General features: G+C 40.0%; 3 non-coding genes and 1 pseudogene across 3 annotated transcripts; all 4 read left to right on the plus strand.

Annotated features, from left to right (window-relative positions):
* Positions 1-2,059: 2,059 nt before the first annotated feature.
* trnag-ucc lies at positions 2,060-2,131 on the plus strand. The gene has a single exon. It is a non-coding gene; the product is annotated as a tRNA-Gly (tRNA).
* Positions 2,132-3,380: 1,249 nt separating this feature from the next.
* Positions 3,381-3,462, plus strand: trnas-aga. Its single transcript has one exon. It is a non-coding gene; the product is annotated as a tRNA-Ser (tRNA).
* Positions 3,463-4,093: 631 nt separating this feature from the next.
* On the plus strand, positions 4,094-4,165 carry trnaq-cug. Its single transcript has one exon. It is a non-coding gene; the product is annotated as a tRNA-Gln (tRNA).
* Positions 4,166-8,841: 4,676 nt separating this feature from the next.
* Positions 8,842-12,728, plus strand: part of LOC117940938 — a 4,951-nt pseudogene continuing 1,064 nt past the window's right edge.

Genomic DNA, 12,728 nt, shown 5'->3' on the forward strand with positions numbered 1-12,728 from the left:
TGGATCTCTGATATCTATCTACTACTACTTTATATACACAACCCCAGAATACCCTCAACCCCACAAACACCCTAATTGACTCTAATTTAGCTCAATAAACATGCTAATAAAATAAAAAGAAGAACATGGAATATAAGTGTAACTGCTTAATTGTGTAACTAATTAAACAGGATGCACCATCTTTGTCCCCATCCCTTTCTGGCAGCCATATTTGATAAAAATGACCAAGCACCCAAAGGAGCGCATGTGAAGTAGGTAAGGGAATGTATTGTTGAAAGTTGGTGTGCAAATGTGTGCTGATGATTGTGTAACCCTTGCAAGCGACTTATCTTATCACCCCCCCCCCCCCCCCCCCCCCCCCCCCCCCCCCCCCCCCCCCCCCCCCCCCCCCCCCCCCCCCCCCCAAGGTACACCACCACAGCGAACAGCAAAAAACAAAACAAAAACAATATCCCCAATATCGAACCTACACCTCCAGTGGAAACTGCAACCTGAACGCAGCAACTCGGACCGCTCAGCCATGCTGACTGAATATTACAAAGTGTAATAGGATCTCTCACAGAAGTAATAATATGGTAAGTCAACTATGTCATGATATAGTAGGTTCTCAGTCATCCAGGTCATAGTTATCAAAGGAAGGTTTCCTTTTTGTCAGCCCAAATATATGGGTTTATGGGGACACGGAAGAAAGTCACCAGTGTTGAAATGTGCTTGACAATGACAATACATTGCGCGGGATGTGAAGGCATCTTACCGAGTCTGTACCCTAATGTGCAATGCAGGCTAAATCCTGTGGTGGGAATCAAGATCCACCATTGTTTCTGTCCAAAATGTCCACCTGTGTCCAGACCTGTGCCTACTAGATGGAAAATAGACTGTCATTTGGGTCAACAGTGTGGAAATATTTTCAATATGTTCAACTAAGTCTAAATTTGGAGCTCCTTTCAGTTAACATGAAGTACAGGTCACAGCTCAACATGCCACTACCAACATACTGTTTTCAGTCAAACATCCAAGAACCCGTTTTACCTGTTAACCTCGATGTGGACAGTGTAGAGGTTGATTTTTTATTGTGTATTATTTTTTTATTGTTCAACTCCCGTTTCTTACATTAATTGTTTCCCTCTAGAACTAATTTCAGAGACATGGTATTGGGAAGCTTGAACTCAGCTATTCTCTACATTAAAGTGGACATTAATTTGCGCAAGATACTGAATTGCAAGTACAGCCGCACCTTTTGTGAGCATCTGCATTTTCAACCCATGTAAAGTTACCATGTGTACACAGTAGACCTATCTACCGCTGTATTCATTGTTTGTGGCAAGAGCTTTAAAACCTATTCTTGACTTTTCTTGTTTCACATCCTGTGTGAACGCTTAGCTTACTAAATGACAGTTAGCCAGTAATTGTTGTGTGCATTCAATAGCATAAGTGTTAATATTATGGAAGAAGCTGCCTGGCAAACCAGTGTTACCTTTTAGAGCAGTGGTTCCATGGTGTAATGGTAAGCCCTCTGGACTTTAAATCCAGTGATCCGAGTTCAAGTCTCGGTGGAACCTGGTTTTAAGCCAGAGTACTGGTGATGTAAAAAAATCAACCTCTACACTGTCCACATCTAGGCAAATGGGTTCTTGGCTGTTTGACTGAAAACAGTATATTGGTGGTGGCATGATGAGCTGTGACCTGTACTTCATGTTAACTTGAAGGAGCTCCAAAGACTTAGACTTAGTTAAACATATTGAAAATATTTCCACAACGTTGACCCAATTACAATTTCATTGTAGGTCTGCTGTGTGTTCTTAAAATGGTACTTTCTGCTGTAAACTTCTTTTTTTGTGTCAATACGGCTCTGTTTCTTTTTTTTAAGTACATACTTGGCCTACATTTTGAAATGCATGCAGGTATACATGTATACAGTGGTATGTATGTGTTTAGGAACCCATGCTTCAGTTGACTAAAAAGAAGAATTTAAACAATCATCTTTTGGAAAATTATCTGAATACCTTAATTTAATAAAAAGGACAAATCCAAGCTTTAAGGACATTCACTGTGTTGTCCAGCGATGGTGGTATAGTGGTGAGCATAGCTGCCTTCCAAGCAGTTGACCTGGGTTCGATTCCCAGCCATCGCAGCAGTTTTCATTGTGTGGTTACTTGCTTTATTTGTCAAGAAGTAACCAGAAAGGTTACTTGTCCAATGTCAATTTCCAATCAATGTACAAATAAGGGAGCATATCAATCAGTCAAGCTGCCTCCAAGAGGATCCACAGACACAGGCAGCACACTATGATTTGCACTTTGCCCGTGTCTGGTAACTACTAACCAATTGAAACGTTTATGAACATTTGGCCAAACAGGTTTAGCATTTTTTTTGTATTATCTCATAGGTACTGGAAGGTACAGTTGTATTGTCCAGCAGTTGTATTTACAGGTTTTGAAGCCATGTACAACATTAATATTACATGTTTTACCCAGATTTCTTCTTTTATTCAGTGATATTTCAATATCCTTGTGGGAGTTATCCCAAAAGGATTAATAAAGATATCTCAGAAAACAATTTTAAAAAATAATCAGGGGATGTAGCTCAGTGGTAGAGCGCATGCTTTACATGTATGAGGCACTGGCATCTCCAGCAGGTATTATGGTAGAGTCTTTAAAAGAGCTACATGAGATTTTAGCTCCTGTTGTAATCTGACTGGTAGGGTTATGGGATGTAGTGGTAGACCTCATGTGACACAAACAAGCACTTTGTACATATTGTACAGTTTTCATTGTAGTAGATCTATTTAACTGTATTCATGCTCATTTTTATGGGTGTTTCAGCAGATATGTCAATAGTCTTGGTTAACATGCCTCTTTAACAGGTCTGTCGCAGTGCCTAAGGAGTGGAAGACCGGGGTGGTGGTTCCCCTCTTTGAAAAGGGGGACCAGAGGGTTTGTGCCCATTACAGGGGTTAGGGGTAATTTGCTAAGCCTCCCTCTCAGCAAGGTGATTGATGGATGATTCTAGTTACATCCAGCTTCCAGCTATGTAATAGTTGCAAATGAAAAAACTGCATTGTCCGGTGATGGTGGTATAGTGGTGAGCATACCTTCCTTCCAAGCAACCTGCAACCCCTTGACCTGGGTTCGATTCCTGGTCATTGCAGTAGTTTTCATTGTGTGGTTACTTGCTTTATTTGTCAACCCGATTTGATAAAGTATTAGATCTCTGTTATGGTACAGATAAGTAAGCATATCAATCAATCAAGCTTCCTCCACGAGGATCCACAGACACAGGCAGCGCACAACGATTTGCACTTTGCCCGTGTCTGGGACTACTACTAACCAAATGAAAAGTTTTTGAACATTTTTGAGAACAGGCATATCACTGCTTTTCAGGTTGTTGTGGCCGAGTGGTTAAGGCGATGGACTAGAAATCCACTGGGGTCTCCCCGTACACGTTTGAACCCTGACTACAACGTATGGATCTCTTTAAGAATGGTAGCAAACCAATGACACATCACAGAATACCAAACGACGGATGTGCCTTCATGAACAATATTGTGTTATCTCATAGGTACTGGAAGCAACTCGTCTCCACAAATATATCTCTTATCCTTTATTTTCAGTCTGTGTTAAGAGATTTGCACTGAACATTGTATTTTCCAGCAGAAAGGCAACAGGTGTGTTACTTTTTTCCTGTTGACGAGCCCCGAACAAACCTTGAATCTGTTTTAATAAACACACACACAAACACACACACACACACACACGTTTACACACACACACATACACGTACACACACACACACCTAATGGTGAGGCTGCGGCCTCAAGGGTAGTAGAAAGATGACATCGAACAAGGATGGCATTATAAATGAAGACACGAAGAATGAGGTCACGATGGCATTTGACATGAAATGAAAGCGGTAGTATAGTACAAAAGGTCACATAAACTAAACATGTCCCTGTGACACAAAGGACAACACAAGGGTTAAGTTGGCCAGTAATTGTTGCTTTTTTATCTTCGTTGTAATTGTTGTGTGCCTTCAATGTCACACATGTGGATATTGTGAAAGAAACTGCTTAGCAAACCCTTGCATCACATTTAAAGGTTCCATGGTGTAATGGTTAGCACTCTGGACTCTGAATCCAGCGATCTGAGTTCGAGTCTCAGTGGAACCTGTTTTTAAGCCACAGCACAGGTGAAAAAAAAACTCAAACTTTCAACTTTCCACATCTAGTTTAAAGTAAGCTTACATGTTTAATGTCCTTGGCCATTTAGACTGTAAACAGTATGTTGGTGGGGGCATGTTGAGGAGTCACCTGGTTGTTTATGGAACTGGAAGGAGCTCCAAATTTGACAGTATTGACTGGAAGTGATAGGCTTTAAATTACATGGGGGATACACACTTTGCATTCAGTCTCGTAATCACCATAAAAATTAGGGTTCACTGAAATTTGAACTTTTGTTGCTGCAGTCAGAGTATACAGTGCTCATCCTGAATGGGCCAGTATAGTGCATCAGAATAGCTTGTTGAATGGTCTATTAGCTTTGAAACCCCCCTTTCCCCACAGCTTTCAATTGTCAGATATGGGTGGGGGAGTGGTCACTGAGTCCAAACCTTTCTGTGTAAAAAAAACAACTAAAGAAGTCTCTTGGATGGGAGACAAAACTTCTGCGGAGGACCTTTTACCAAGTCCAGTTGCCCTTGGCCTAGTTGTGATCTTTTGGGGTAATAACATGGATCAGGAACCGAAACGGACACATCTAGACTCAATGTGGGCATTGAACGGCAATATTTGACATGTTTAGACCATGAAGACAGTTAACAGTTTATTTCCCATCTGGCAGGTATATTTGTGGACTCAGTTGGAAATTCTGAAGATAATTGCACAATGTTGACCCAATTGTCAGTCTATTTCCCATCTGGCAGGGACATTTCTGGATTCAAGTGGACATTGTGGACTGAAACATTTGTGATTCTTGATTGCCAACATAGGATTTAGCCTGTATTGCACATTGGGCTACAAAGTCAATAAGATGCCTTCACATCCCACGCAATGTATTGCCATTGTCAAGCAAGACATATCTACTGCTGTATTCACTGTCTGTGGCAAGTCCTTTAAAACCTGTTCTTGATTTTCTTTTTCCCACATCCTCTGAACGCTTAGCTAATTAAATGACTTAAGTTGGTCAATCATATTTGCTTCATTGTGATTGTTGTGTGCCTTCAATATCACACATGTGGATATTATGAAAGAAACTGCCTAGCAAACACTTGCATCACCTTCAAAGGTTCCATGGTGTAAAGGTTAGCACTCTGGACTCTGAATCCAGCAATCTGATTTCCAATCTCAGTGAGGCCTGTTTTTAAGTTGCATGTATGCATTGGCTTGAGTTAAGTGTAAGGTCTTGTTTGTGTTGTAGTACCTATAGAGATTTGTGGTGTAATATGGAACCACTGTCTTGTGTTTTATGTAATATGATACTTCTTGCCGCCTGTCTTGGCAGGACTCCCTGGAAGAAGAGTTACTGTAGCTCAATGGGATTGTTCCTGGTTAAATAAAGGTTAAATAAAAATAAAATGAATCTGCAATATGTCCAAACATTCCAGGTAAAGTCAGCGTCCACTAAAGGTTGTGTTGTTGCTGCTGACAGACTCAGATCACTATTCTAAGTGTGTGACAACATTATGGGATGGATCCCTACAGAGATAGACCTTTTAGTCAAAGAGGAACATCCTTTTAGTTTAGATCTCTTTGTTTCCAACCAGACCAGATTGGTGATTGTAGGAACAGTGGAAAGATGAACCAAGACAGCTTTTCATATACTGTATATGTTTTATTTTTATTTGTTTTTAACAGAAATCAACCTGTCAACATTTCTCTTCTTCATAAAGTTCTGACATTAAGTTTTTTACCGCCAGTTCAAAATGGAGCTGAACACAGAGGAGGATTCCTCCCTAACGGCTGCTCTGCTCTGCTCCATGCCCCCGCTGTTCGGTAATAGTTAAAGCAGATAAAAACCTAAAGACCACTCAAAAGCTTCAAGATAAAACTTACTTAAGAAGCGTCTTTGTTCACGTTCAAGAGAAGGCCTGTGAGACCTGTCAACTCCCGGTATGGGAAGCGGTATTTAACCGGTGAAGGTCTGCGGCAAGATCAGTAAGATCTGTGTCATTGGTCCTTTATTAAATCAGAGCTGTAGTTACATACTTACCCTATGCCCTGATATGCATGTGTCAAAAACCATATAATGCTAATAACTAGACATGATATGCGTCCCTATGATTAAACATTATAAAACTATAACGAGACAGGGTGGCTGGGAAAACCTAAATCCTGACTGTCCGTCTTCGTTCACATTCAAGAGAAGGCCTGTTTCCAGCCAGACTCTCAATTGATTCGTGAAATCCCTGTTGTTCATATGTAGACACTCCCATATGGGCTAGCGGTTAGGATTCCTGGTTTTGCCCCGGTTCAACTCCCGGTATGGATTTAATCCCAGGGCTCAGTCAATTTGTAGTCAGAATCTCAGATGTTGAATCCTTTTTATTACAAAGCATATCCTAAGACAAAGTTACCTGATCAAGCTGTCGCTTGTTATGTGGCAGGTTGCAATCAGAAAATCAACACTTTAGTTGATGCTTTTTATCGATGGTTTAAACGTTTTTGTCCCTTTTTTTAACACTTTTGATGCTTTTTTTCAATTTGTCACTTTGTTTTGACATTGTAACTTTACAGCATTCTACGGTAAAATATAAAATCTACAGTAATAACTGGAGATTTCACAGATATTATTCACAATGTGCGTGTGATTATCTCCTCTCAGCTGATGATTGGCATCTGAACGCTGGATGTGTTTATAGCGGCATCATCTGTCACCCCGCCCCCCCTGCCCTGTGTTTGGACCCGGTGGGGGCTGTTCTCTGGTATTCAGCAGCCTGGCGGGGGGGAAGGCAGCCGCTGTCATTTTGGCTCGGTCACACCGGCGGTGTGTGACGCTCCAGAGGCACTGAGCGCACAGACACCCTCGCAGTAGACAGAATATTAGATCCACGGGTAACGTGTGTGTGTGTACGGAAACGTAGAGTGACTTTCTGATTGGTTGTGTGAGTGTGTGTGTGTGTGTGTGTGAGTGTGTGTGTGAGTGTGTGTGTGACTGTGTGTGAGTGTGTGTAGAGAGAAGACAAAATGCAGCGTGTGTGTGTGTCTGTGCGTGTGTGGTTGGTGTTTTCTCGTTTAACTACATTCATGGGGTCCAATAACTGGGAATACAGTATACTTGCATTTAGTTGTTATGGTTACGGTTAGGGTGAGGGTTAAGGTTAGGCATTTAGTTGTTATGGTTATAACCTACAACATTACAGCTTGTTTCTTTCTTAATACTGGCCCGATGCCAATGATGTGTTTCATTGTGCATCTCTAATATACTTTCACTTGTATATTAACACCAGGTGTGTTCACTGCCCCGGTGAGAGGAGCGTACCACTTTGAGTTTCATATCAATGAAGAAAACTGCGGCGGTACAGCTGCTTGGCTGGTCAAGAACTCAGAGAATGTTTTTGCGGCCTACAAGTCCCAGACGGCCGGTTTCATGAGTTCTTCTAATGGCGTCACCCTGTTGCTGGAGGCGGGAGACAAAGTGTTTGTGCGTCTGTCGTTTAACACTTGTTAAATGTGTATGACAACAACAATCCCCACACCACCTTCAGTGGACACCTGCTGTTCCCCATGTGAGACAGAAACAGCAGCTCTGTGACAGGTTGTTGTCTCAAAAACGTCTTTATAGCACGTCATAGATTTAATCTGATTTCATCTGCATCCAAATAATCAGTAATAATAGTAGACAGGAGCCTATGTTCCTCCAAATATAAAGTGGTCAATGTTTCTGATTCTCTCTTTTTTATGTCATTTTAATCAAATAATAAAAACAACATAAAAATATATCATTGCAACTATCTGTGAACGTTTCTTTCTTCTTGTTTCAACTCTAACTTATTGAAATCAAACTCAACGTCAGAAAGTTAAGCTGTTACAAAACGTCCACATGAGATTCTCTGGACGTTGTCTGGTTCAGTCTCTTTCTAACATGAAGCACACAACAGGAGATTTCTAAAATTAAATGAGTAGTTTTTGGTGCCTAAATCTAACCAATCGGTGACTGTTTCACAGTTAACATCACGTCTCTAGATCAGCTGACCCACTCACTTCAAACTGCAAATCCATTTCCACATGTCAAAAAGTTGGTTTCACAGGGATTGGGAGCATGTGGCCTATAACATTTAAATATGTAACATTTAAATTGTTGTTAAACTGGTCGCCGTTAGAGGGCGCTCCCTAAAAAAAAAAAAAGAAGTTTGTTGACAAGCAACCACAACATCGTCAGGGCTTGACTGGCAGACCTCATTCGCAATCGGCCCAAAAACAGAAAACTGGACCACGAGAATTATTTCTTCGAGGCAAGATTGAAACAGATCATCTTCAGGAAGTAGTTGTACAAATACAAATTGTTGTGGTTGCTATTAATTTGATAATACACCATGTCAGGTCATTGGTTAAGTTGTACTGAATCTGTAAATATGAGGTAGTCTCATTTCTGATGATTAATTCAGAGGGGAAACATTTTTATTATAGTTATGTGTTTTATTATAACAGCATAGCATGAAATCAAAAGACCTGAGTGTTTTTATGAGGAAAACAACTGTCCTTCTCTGTTATTCATTAGTGTTATAGACAGAAAGGATGAATCTTTACTCAATCTCTTGCGCCATCAGACCAACTATTTACCGTGGGACCAAAATTCATTGACTGACTTTACCCCATAAGGTCCTCAGCCCCACTGACCAAACTGCCCCCCCTTCATTCCCTGGAATCCACAGCCTGACTTAATAAAAGGACCTTCAACATAACCAGATGATATGAAGTTACATCCTGACGGGAAACAACGCCATAACACAACAGAATGAAGATCTCTGGGAGTTTTACGCTGTTGCTGCTGCTCGGCTCAGTCTCCACAAATGAAGCTTCTGTAAGTAAACCGACTACTCCTCCAGACATCTACACTGCTCTGAGAGAGATGACCGCCTCGCTGGTCCAGCTAAAGGCCGACATGGCTACAGGTACACTCAGGAACTCTTTACATCGGGATGGAATTAGGTCTGACACTACTGATTATGTTCATTGTGGATTAATGTGTAGAATATCTTCTAGATGAATGGATGAGATTGTAGATTAATATGTAGAATATCTTCTAAATCAATGGATGACGTTGTAGATTAATATGTAGAATATCTTCTAGATGAATGGATGAGTTGTTTGGTCTCTAAAATATGGATACATTTTTCCCAAAAGTCCGAGATGACATCCTCAAATGTCTCGTTTTGTTCACATATCAAGGAAATTCAGTTTCCTCTCCCAGAGGAGAGAAGAAACTAGAAAATATATGAATATTTAACAAACTGACATCACACAAGTTTGACCTGTTTTACATAATAAATTACTCAAACTGATTCATCGATTATCAAAATAGTTTGAGATTCATTTGATATAAATGACAACTGATCCATGTAGCTCAACAGCAACGTCTAAATGAACTGAAGGGGCAGAAAAATGAATCCGACAAAGACACTGTGTCTGATCCTGCAGAACGAGCCCAGCTGAAGGCTGAGGTGGACACGCTGAAGACTGAGCTGGATAAACTGAAGGAACCGCCAGGTATTGTTCTCTCATCATTTTCCTTCAGCTGCCGAGAGAAGAAGCCATAGGAAGACATTTTAGGGAAAGTAAAGAGTTGTCTTTGGCTGTGTATGTGAGCAGGAACATTGATAGAATACAGTTCCTTGAAAAATCAAAATTCTCTCTCTCCCCCGACTCTCTTTCTGTCTCCCTCTCTCTCTCTCTCTGTCTCTCTCTCCCCCCCCCCCCTCTCTCTCTGTCTCTCTCTCCCCCTGCCTCTCTCTCAGTCCAATCGGTTGCATTTTCAGCCTCTCTAGCGGTTGAAGGTGAACTACATATCGGACCTGTTCCCTCGGACACTCCCCTGATCTACAGATACGTCCCCACCAACATCTGAAACGCCTACAACTCAACCACAGGTAGTTCTGATATTCTAACAACAAACTAACTGATTTACTAACAACACGTTTTAGGGATGGAATGATATCAAAATGTTTGCAGAATACCAATTATTAGCATTTTTTTGAATATTGTCTGTATGGATAATGTTTCCATATGAAAAACACAGAATTTTAAAAGATGTGTATTTCTATTTAGGTTTACAGGGTTACTTTACAGCTTGTTTCTACCTGATGCTGAACACCTGTCCTGTAGGGCTACATTACAGCTTCACTGTTAGACTTTTTATTGTATTTTTGCGGTAACTCTGCAATTACAGTATCAAAACTGTACTTGTTTGTTACAGTAAATACCCTTACAGTAACTTACTGGCAACACGTTGCCAGTAAGTTACTGTAACTACCCGATTACAGTATCATAACTGTACACTGTTTTTTACAGTACAATACCCTTACTGTAACTTAGTTTTACAGTAATAATACCCTTACTGTAACTTAGTTGTACAGTAATAATACCCTTACTGTACCTTAGTTTTACAGTAGTACAAATACCCTTATTGTTACTTAGTTTAACAGTATAATACCCTTACAGTAATCGTATTGTAATTACAAATCGCTAAATGATACTGTAATTGTCTTGCTGTAGTATAGTTTTACTGTAATTGTGGTTCACATACAATATTTGGCATTGGCTGTACAAACAATTTTAAACATTTTACATAAATGCTATTGAATTTAATAAATTCCCCAAAAACTGACTTTAGCCCATGTATAAAGGTAATACATTTTTATTTTCAGGTACAAACATCAGGAACAAGATATGTTTTAACTCTGAAAGTGCAAAATAACAGAAATTTGACATACAAGCGATGCTAAAACAATGTCTAAATATGCGCTAAACACTGGGCAGAATTCGGAGGTGAACACATGTCTGAACAACGTAGTTACCATTTGAATTGACTCTCAAAACGAATTGAACATATTTTAAATCCCCCAGAAATCTACATAACCTGTATTTGCAAATGTATACAAAATGTGGTGTTGTTTTTACCACAAAGTTGAAGTTGTTGGGCTTTGGTTGGGGGAGGGGAAGGAGGAACAGTCTGCTTAGAAGGATTTGTGAAGGCCGGACCCATGGTACTGTTGCTTGCTGATCCACATCTTCTGGAAGGTGGACAGAGAGGGCATGATGGAGCCTCCAATCCAGAGATGCTCTGGTAAGGAGGTCCATACTGGACTGTATGAGAAGCAGAGAAATGGTCATGAGTTTCTCTCATCTAAACTGTTAACGGACTTACAACTTGTGCAAACTGAATATGACAGCATACAAAATAAGTCACCAGTAGGGAAGTGCCCAGATAATTCAAAGGTTCTTTCTACTTTCTTTTGCTGTCTGTCGATGGGTTTCGTGATGATGATTTTGGAGCCTTTTCACAAAACTGATCTAACTAAGGATCTTCCTCTTTAAATAAAAGGTCAATTTTTGTAGAGATCCTTTCCAAATGGTGTCAGAAACTTAAAATAACAATTTGACACCATCAGTGGCAAAAACAGAACTTTTAGTGGACGAAATTGACAATACACATTTGCCCTATATGATTACATTAGAGCCCGGTTTGAAAGCTGCAGGTCACAGTGTTCTCGCTCAGTAATGGACCAACTTCAAATATTGTTTGATTCTTATCAGTCACTTATATATAAAAAAAAAACTAGGAAAACTTTAAAATTAAAACAACACGTTGTAGCTTTTGCTGCATAACTGGGACCTATGCTTACACAAGTGGTAAATACAAGATTATTTAGTTGTGTCATTGTTGGAGCAGGAAGGGTACGTAGCTGCACTACTTCATTTTACTGAGTAATCATTTTTCTGATGTTAACTATATTACATCACACAAGAAAATGCTAACCTAGTTTGGTGTCTTCTACTCAAATTCGGTGAGCCGTTGGAGGAAAGTGGGGACTCTGGAGCTGATGCTTGTCACCTTTCTTTGGACGACGCTTGTCTTGTGGCTTGTACTCACTTTCAACCTCATCTGGGTTGATCCTTAAGAAGAATATTAAAAGAAAAACAGGTTTAAAATTTTCATTATCAAGAGCAGTAATCTTCAAATACAGCCCTTTATTTACACACACACACACACACACACACACACACACACACACGTATATATGTATGTATGTGTTTGTGGTTCCTATTTAAAGGAAGTGGGACATTGCTCCTTTCCACATGCAAACCTATAGTTTGCCATGTGCTGATGTTTTTCACATGTACAGAATATTCCTAATTCCGGAGTACACAGGTTGCAAAACGTACACTTGTACATACTTTTTGTTGTATGATGATAGATTGTTGAATTGGATCATGTGCTCCTGTGGGTCAAGGGGTCAGACCTTCTTCCAGCTTTCTTCTTCCTCCCGTCTCTCTCAGTTGTTCTAGTGACTGGTTGTTTTTCTACATATGAAATGATGAAAATGTATATTTTAAAGTCTTAATCACTGTAAATGAAATGTTAATACATATAATGCAATGTTTATTACAGTAATTAACCGGAAAAGAAAATTATGGTATTTTATTGGGCGTTTTGTGGTAAGCAACTGTAGAAATTACAGCAAAGTCTAACAGTGTTGTTTCTCCCTGATGATGAACATCTGTCCTTTAGGGTTAC

Source organism: Etheostoma cragini, unplaced genomic scaffold (assembly GCF_013103735.1).
Source record: "Etheostoma cragini isolate CJK2018 unplaced genomic scaffold, CSU_Ecrag_1.0 ScbMSFa_379, whole genome shotgun sequence".
In the NCBI taxonomy this organism is placed as follows: domain Eukaryota; kingdom Metazoa; phylum Chordata; class Actinopteri; order Perciformes; family Percidae; genus Etheostoma; species Etheostoma cragini.